General features: G+C 40.8%; 1 long non-coding RNA gene across 1 annotated transcript; it reads right to left on the reverse strand.

Moving 5' to 3' along the window:
- Nucleotides 1-269: 269 nt before the first annotated feature.
- LOC310894180 lies at nucleotides 270-7,099 on the reverse strand. The gene is made up of 3 exons (XR_014579649.1): nucleotides 4,872-7,099; nucleotides 2,067-2,182; nucleotides 270-588 (listed from the first exon to the last, which is right to left on the reverse strand). It is a non-coding gene; the product is annotated as an uncharacterized lncRNA (long non-coding RNA).
- Nucleotides 7,100-8,612: the final 1,513 nt, after the last annotated feature.

Below are 8,612 nucleotides of genomic sequence, written 5' to 3' on the forward strand. Positions count from 1 at the left end.
GAGTTTGCACTTTGTAAACACAACGGTTCAAGTCTTTGACTTGGGTAAAACACCACGTATACTCTCAAGTCAGTCAACATTGAAACAAGATGACATCCTGGCCCTAAGAGTTAACTTTTCTCCTCATATGCTTGACAAGGAAGCCCGTATAAATCTAAAGTGCCCCCTGTTAATGTACTTAGAATATGTGGTATTGCTTCATGTCTGTTTCATTTTCCCTATAGCAACTTCTGAACACAAGTCACAGCCACGGTCAACATATCTGTATGGATATTTCAACCAAATTTGAAAAAGCAAAAAGACAAATGTTTCAGAGAGGTGTGTTTCCTACAGGTTTGAAGAAATCAGGTGAGAAAGGAGAGAGGCTGTATATACGGAGAGCATTCTGAGCGCACTTTTGAAGAAAATTTCCCAGTTGCCCGCTCTTGCTGTGTGCCATTTCATGTCATGGAGTGGTCTCTGTGTACGAACAGGATTCCTCTCAGATGCAACTCAACTGGGAGATGCTCTCCAGAATGGTTTTTAATGCACTTCAGTCTCATATGGGCATATAGTCTGTGGGACTAGGCAAGCCATGCTCAAAGCTCCCTGAAATGTTGATAGCAGAGACTGTGATATCCTGTTGCTCTCTACAGACCCAGCACTATTTGTCTGCAGTTCCTTGCTAATACAGACATGGTCATCAGTGCCCCCACCTTATTAGATGCTGGGGAATCTAGCCTGCTGCCAGTGTGTCTTTGAAAACTGCACCTCAGCGGGGAGATCAGATGGCTCCCAGTGCAAATTCAGGCAAAAACATTGGTCAGACCAACAACTGTTCACAGGACTATGTGTTTAATAGAAACAGATCCGCTTCCAATGTTGTATTTATATAAGTACTACTGCTAGAACACTCTGGCCTAGGAGAATGGACTTTTGCAGTTGTTCTTATGCATTAAAAGTCAATTCAGCAATATATTTTTGTGTTTGGGAGCCTATATTCCCTCAGGGATTTGCAATTGATTGTTGTAGCATTATAATTAGACATGTAAATCAGTAAGTAAAAATGACAAATTTGCCTTTGAAGGCCATCCTGAATGTCAAGACCCATCCCATAACCTTTTAGAAATACAGGTTTAATTCAGGTATAATAGACTAATCTTTTATTCATAAGATCCAAGGAAATAAATTTATGTATCCTAATATGGCCCACTGACTTGACAAGATTTTGCAGGCTTATCCTGCATGTAGGTGTATCTTTTTCTTATTTTTCTTGTTAAGGACAAGGTAAGTTTCCAGCAAGAATAATCATCTAAATTCCGAGTACAGACAGACATGGGAGAGTAAGGTATTTTTTTCCTTGACTGTTTCTATGTAGGTTATAGAGGTCAGAGCAGCCAGTCACAAAAATTTGGATACTATTGTGGTTAAAGTCACTTTGTAAAAGAGGCTGGTGGCATCTTCTCACATTTTTTACCTTTTTTTTTTAAAAAAAACCTGCATATTTAATGAAGTAAAAAAGATAAACTATTTTTATGCCAAAGATGCAAAGTAGATAAGCAGAATCTGCTAATAATTTCTGCCTACTTCTAGCACCATTTGCAAATACTGTCTCCCTAGAATTTCATACCAAACAGGTTTTGTAAAAATCTAAGTCTCTAAATCTCATCTCTTCATTTTTTTATCAAATGCTATGTGTCTGGGAGAGGGAAACCCCACAGTGGAATATCACACAGGTTGTGCAGTTCTACTGTACATGCACAGATCCCACTTTGGTGTGGAAACATTCCAATCTTGTCATGAAAATCAAGCATAGAAAATTTAATTATTCTGTTAAAAGCATTTTTTTTTTGCCTTTATGTTATGGCTATAACGATGTTATTCATTTTTTCTCACATACCAGTCCAGTTAAAATTTTAATTATCATAAAACCATATCTGGGTCCCCTGGCCCTGGAGTTCCATAGAGCAAGTCACCACTAGGATGGGAAAAATAAGATGGTCTGTTGAAGAGGTAATAAAAAGTTGCCTAAATTTTGTAACACACAAATTCATAAAAGAAAAACAAAGGGAACCCTCCTGGTTTACCTTCTGGATTTCTTCTTCTGATGCTTGGTGGCAAACAGAAACCTGGGGACTGTTTCAGAAGGCCAGACCTTTTTGCCTGAAGTTTTGACCAAGCCATCTGGAACTAGACTTCCTTCCTGTCATGTTAAATGAGAATGTATATGAGAACCACAGTGATGCGTCACTAAATATAATGTGGTGTCAGTGGGCAGCAAGAAAATCTGTGAGGGACTACAGGATAATACTAAGAGAAGAATTAACCATAGATTATAAACCCTTTTTTTTTTTTGGCTTACTATAAAATCAAACGTGGTATATTCACGATAGGGAAAATTAGCTCATGAATAGCATTAGTTTTTGTATCTAAGAAAAACTGTTATCCATTTATTTAAATGTGGAAAAAAATATGAGAGAGAGATAAAGGGAAATTATTTCTAGTTTCCTCATTCAATCTTTCCGCCTACCTAATCTGAGAGACCTTCAAGGGAAAATAGACTTAAAATTGCTATTCTGTGAATGTGATAATTGATAAACTGGTCTCAATTTAATAACCATTCTTAGCTATCTGAAAATGAAATAGGGTGTAAGGGATATTTCTCATAAAGAGATCACATGAATTTTGCCACTGGAGTTAAGAGAGCTAAATTAATTTGTTTGGAAAAGTGTCAGCCAGTGCAGAATCATTTGTAAGTTGCTATTTTTCTGTTCACAAACCTATACAAACCTACCATCCATGTAGCTTAAATCGTCACTGCAGCATAAATCAAAGGCATTAGTATATTTCTGCTGAGGGTAGTGTATATGTCAAATGTCTCTGCTCAAGCACATTTGGGCTTTTTCATCTTCCAGGGCCTATCTCTTCTGCAGGTTCTCTAAAATAATCTCTTTTACGTAATTTGTTCTCTAAAGTGATCTGAAAACCATTGGCCAAAGGCTGTATAAAGAAGACAGCACAAGCACAGTAGTCCTGCACATCGATTAGTAAAATGAGAAAAGAGACCTACATTGTTAAAGCGTTCACATTATTTTAAAAATTGTCCCCAAAGTACATTAATCTCAAGAATTATAACATGGCTGTTCCATTTAACCCTAAACTACCATGAAGTAGTACCATACCCGACCCACCTGTATCACGTGTCTCTCCATTATGGACACAGAAATGTGAATATTTTCAAATTGCCACACCCCAACAAAGTGAACACAGTCTGTCTTAACTTTTATCAAATCCCAGGAATAGCATGTGTTTGCTGCATGCAATAGAGTCCTAGGTTTTAAATTAAATGTACCCACTATGTGACAGAACGCATAACAACGGGCAATAGTTCTAGGTGGGAAATGGTGTTTGCCTTTGAAATACTCCAGACTTGGTATAGCTTTTTCAAATTCTATCACGAAAGCAAATAAATGTTAGCACTCTAAAATAGCTTCACTGTTTTACTGCCATAACTCATTCTTACCGTATTCTTTTTTGTTGGATACGAATTGTATGTTTTATATAGAAAGCCATGCTCCTCAGGAGAGGAAGCAATTTCCAATTACATATTTCTCATAAGGAAAACATTAGAGTGATAATGGTTCCTGTGTTTAAACTGTCAAGTAATTTTCACTGTGAGATTAAAAAAAAAAAAATGAAACTGTCTGTAAAACTGGGGGGATGCTAATACTTGACACTGACCTCAGGCTGGGATGTGTAAGACTTCGCTTAAGAAGAAGGGCTAGTGATGAACTTGAATATGTGTGCTCTTTGTTTCCAGTTCTCTCCATGTTGTAGAGGATTGAGTGTTTGGAGTGGCACTCTCCCTTTTTTATACAGTTGCACCCAAAACGTTCTGCAAAGTCTGCAAAGCTTAACACTTTGAAAACTCAGTTCATCTCACATGTCGTGGGCAGTGAGTGAGTTACATGCTACAGGCTCAACTACAACCACACACTCCTGTGTCTCTATAGAGCTGATTTGGCCACTCTGTTCCTCATCAGGGAAGGACTTGGCAAGAGCATTGTACTGTTTCTTACAAATGGGAAACCAGACAAATCTTACAAAAATAATGGGAGATTTATTTCAGGTAATAATATTAGGAATGGATAAAGATAAAGCGTTTGAAGTTCTTCTGGTTTTCCACGTGTTTATAGTAGCAGATGGTGTAAATCAATTTGCCATTAATTTACTTTCATGTCAAACACTCAACATAATTAAGCAAAGTGTCATCTAAACTCTGATTACTTACTTTCAAATTAAAATTATGTGTAAAACAGACTCCTAATTATCATGCTAATACCTGTGAAATTCTGTTTTCGGTTTCAAAGCTTCACAGCCTTTATAGTATCAGACTTCAAAGGCTCCTGACAGGAATTATGGGTAGGAAGGTTAGGACTTAAATCTAGATTTGTTTAATATTATTCCTCATGTGGGAGCACTTGTTTCAGTTGTTAATGCCCTTTTCTAAATTTCACGTGTGCAATGAAGCATGACTATCAATGTTATACCCAAGGGTACCATTTGTTCCACCTGCACCCATAAATAAAAAGTGGTATTCTCCCTAACACTAAAAGAAATTGTCCAGATGAATCATTGACATGATTTAAAACCTCAGTCCAGTATACATCTTTGGTTTTATTCTGAAACAAAACAAAGCAACAACACCACAAACCAAAAAATCCAACACCTATTTGTGTTAGTATTAATTACAGGCAAATTAGAACAGAAGAACAAATCTGACTGAGGAAAACACAATGCATGCCACTTGCTTTGTAACTGTGCCCACACCTAATTGCCCTTCCATAGGTGTGAGACATCAGAAAGGACTTTCAAGCCATTTTGTTTATTACCTGCATTGCCACAACATTCTTCCTCTATAAGCTATTGCATCCAACCTTGTTTTCAACATTTCAAGCCACTGGTAAGCTTTTGTTGTTGTTGTTGTTATTTTTGTTTTCCTGGAGAAAATGTTGTTTAATCTTTTACAGATGTTGTGGTTTTACCCAGCTGGGCAGCTGAGCTCCACCACAACCGCTCTCTCACTCCCCTGCCTCAAAGGGAACTGGGGGGGAGGAAAATACGATGGAAAGGGCTCAAGGGTTGAAATGAAGACAGGAAGATCACTCAACAATTATTGTCCCAGGCTCAGCATAGGGAGATTAATGTAATTTATTACCTATTACTAACAAGCTAGAGCAATGAGAAACTAAAAGCAAACTAAAAGCACCTGCCTCCCTTCCACCCTCATCCGCCTCCTCCCCCTGAGCATTGCAGGGGAACAGGGAATGGGGGCTGTGGTCAGTCTCTAGCGCTTCGTCTCCACCGCTCCTTCACAGTCACTCCCTGCCCCTGCTCCACGTGGGGTCCCTCCCACAGGATGCCGTCTGTCCCAAACTGATCCGGCATGGGCTTCCCACAGGCAGCAGCTCTTCAAGGACTGCTCCCACATGGCTCTGTACCACAGGTTCCATCCCCCAGGAGCAAACTGCTCCAGCACGGGTCCCCCATGGGCAGCAGCTCCCCCCAGACCCCTGCTCCTGCGTGGGCTCCTCTCCACGGGCTGCAGCTCCGGCCCGGGGCCTGCTCCTGCGGGGGCTCTCCATGGGCCGCAGCCTCCTCCAGGCCACATCCACCTGCTCCACCGGGGGCTCCTCCACGGGCTGCAGCGTGGAGATCTGCTCCGTGTGGGACCCGTGGGCTGCAGGGGGACAGCCTGCTCCACCAGGGGCCTCTCTCCACAGGCCGCAGGGGAACTGCTGCTGCGTGCCTGGAGCACCTCCTGCCCTCCTGCTGCACTGACCTGGGGGGCTGCAGGGCTGTTCTCACTCCCCTCTCCCAGCTGCTGTTGTGCAGCAGTTTTGTTTGTTTGTTTGTTTGTTTTGTTTTTCCCCTTTCTTAAATCAGCTCTCACAGAGGCATAAACGGCATTGCTTATTGCCTTGGCTCTGGCCAGCAGCAGGTCCCTTTTGGAGCCGGCTGGAGCTGGCTCTGATCTGACATGGGGCAGCTGCTGGGCGCTGCTCACAGAGGCCACCCCTGCAGCCTCCTGCTACCTAAACCTTGCCGTGTAAACCCAATACAACAGACTGACCAAGAAAAGGTTTCCTGATACACGCACAGCCTTTTAAATCTGAGTCATCCAACCACTCCTGTTTCTGCTGCTGGACTTCAAAGTACTGACCTCAGAGTCTCATTTGTGGCTTACTGACTGCAAGCTGGACATAGGATTAGTCATTTTAGCTTGATCCCACCTGATAAACTGGGAAAAAACAGCAGTATGAGAAGATAAGATTTTCCAGGTAATATTGTTTCCATGTAAGTAATGTCTCTTTAGAAATACTGGTGCCTCAAATAACAGGAGAAAATGGTAACAACCACTGTGAGTGGGAGGGAGGATAAGCCATGCAAAAATTCTTTCTCATTAAATTTTTTTTCAAACGATTTGAAAATCCTTGCCTCAGCTGAAGACTAAGGAAGAAAATCAAGGAGTAGTGCAAAGAACAGCAAGGCTATCATACTTCATTAGCAGAAAATGTGTGCCTTTGTAGCACAGCAAAAAGCAACCACCAGGCTCAGCTTAAGGCTCATCACCAGGCTCATCACCACCAGAAGCTCATCTTAATGGGAATAAATAAGGAGATCCACATGCCAAATTTTAAGAAAATTGCCCACATAGGGTTTTGACCAGCCTGTCAGTGGGAGGCCAAAGACAGCCTGTGTAGACCGTACAGAAGAAGCTCTGGAAAGTTTCTAGAATGTGTCATAGAGAGTTGGGTGATCTGCATTTTATGTAGCTGACAACACTGAGGACTGGCTCTGCAATTCCTGAAACCCCAACTTTTAAACAAGTGAAAGGATTTAGGTTCTACTTTGGAGACTAAATGCAGTTAAGCTTTGCCATTAGCAAAGTTACAACCTCAGTATACTACCATGCTGAAGGCTACGCAACTAGTGCCATACACACAAGGTATATAGTGTAGCTTACACAGTGGCCATACCCCCAGATGTAGGGCTCAATGTATAACACATTCAGATATCTTTATTGCCTCCTTCCAGGCCTGTATAAATGATGCTCAGCTAAACAAACCAAATGTATTTTAAACCAAACTACATATATAAAACCTGCACTTCTTAGGTGCTACCAATACGATTTGTATCATTGACAGTGTTTTTTATTAGAGATGCAAATGTTAAATGTAAAAATATTTGCTGGACCCTGGAATGGGACCAAAATACTTTCATGTCGGAGCAGTAGGTGTCCAGGTAATGCAGATCAGAACTGTATCTTTCACTTGCATTTTTGTAGGAGGGCAGTTGCTCAAACAGATCAAACATCTCAGTACTTAAAATAGAGGAGAACATTGGTGTCACAGTTATTACCTAAATGACGCAGAATGACAGAAATCAACCACTGCTTGAAAACAAGTGATGTTGAAAGGATGGAGCTACTTTTGAGAGTTAGGCATGCTGGTGCAAATGTGTGTTACGTGTGAGAAGCTACATAGACTCTGAGACACAGGGGCCCTGCAGTACCATTCTGTGAGTAGTACTCAAATACCTGGACCACTGAATGCAAACCAGACCAAAAATACATTATATCTTCTTCACTTCCAACAATGAAAACAAATGTATGATGTTGTGCTTTAATGGAAAACATAACTACATCTTGCCTCAGAGGAACTCTGTTACTTACGTCTTGCTTACTAGATGTAGGAATAGCACAATAATTCATGATAAAAGATGCCAGTTCTGAAACTCTGGATCTTATTATGAGGCTGCTGAAGAAGAAAACAATACAAAACATAACAACATTTCTGACAGATAAGAAGCTTCCTCATTTAAGAATCTTGTGGCTTGGCCTGATTCTTATATTAGCTTTTGGGGCTTAGGGGATTGATCAAAAAAATCAGGCAAAACTTTCTGCAGCAATTTAAGAAATAACAAAATGTACCAACCCGCTGTACAGCTACAGGCAACAGTTCTCACATGCAGAGCTGACAGGGAAGAAATGTTTGCTCAGAAATTTGGTGCAAAGCCTGCCATCTTAAGCTGCATTTAAGTTATAAGACTTCAGGTCACTTTCAGACTCATGGGTTAGTGTGCATATCCCTGACTACACATCAGGACAGCCTTGTAGAAGTGGGCGAGGCAGAAGGCAGAAATGTATTATCTTCCATTGTGATCCCAGTGCTACAGAAAGGAAATTTGTATGTGCAAGTAATACGGCAGGGATGGGGCATCTACAGCTTCTCTGGGCAACCTCTTCCAGTGCCTCAGCATCCTCATAGGAAAGAATTTCTTCCTTGTATCTAATCTAAATCTGTCCTCTTTTATTTTAAAAAAGGAACATTAAGACCTTTTAAGGGTTAAAAATGTTGGTTTCTCAGAAAAACAAAATGGAGAACCCCAGTTTCACTGGTAAGAGCTGGAGGCTATCCGAAGAAGGTAGATCTGATTAATGCTGCCACCATGAGATGCTGGGGTGTTAAGCAGCACACAGTTCGGTGGAGTATTCCTTGCTTTCAAAATACTTTAGAGTGAGCTTTTGTTTTCTTGCTAACTACAAGATGTAGTTTAGGTTAAGAATGCTG

This window comes from Anser anser (genome assembly GCF_964211835.1).
Source record: "Anser anser genome assembly, chromosome: 2".
NCBI classification, from domain to species: domain Eukaryota; kingdom Metazoa; phylum Chordata; class Aves; order Anseriformes; family Anatidae; genus Anser; species Anser anser.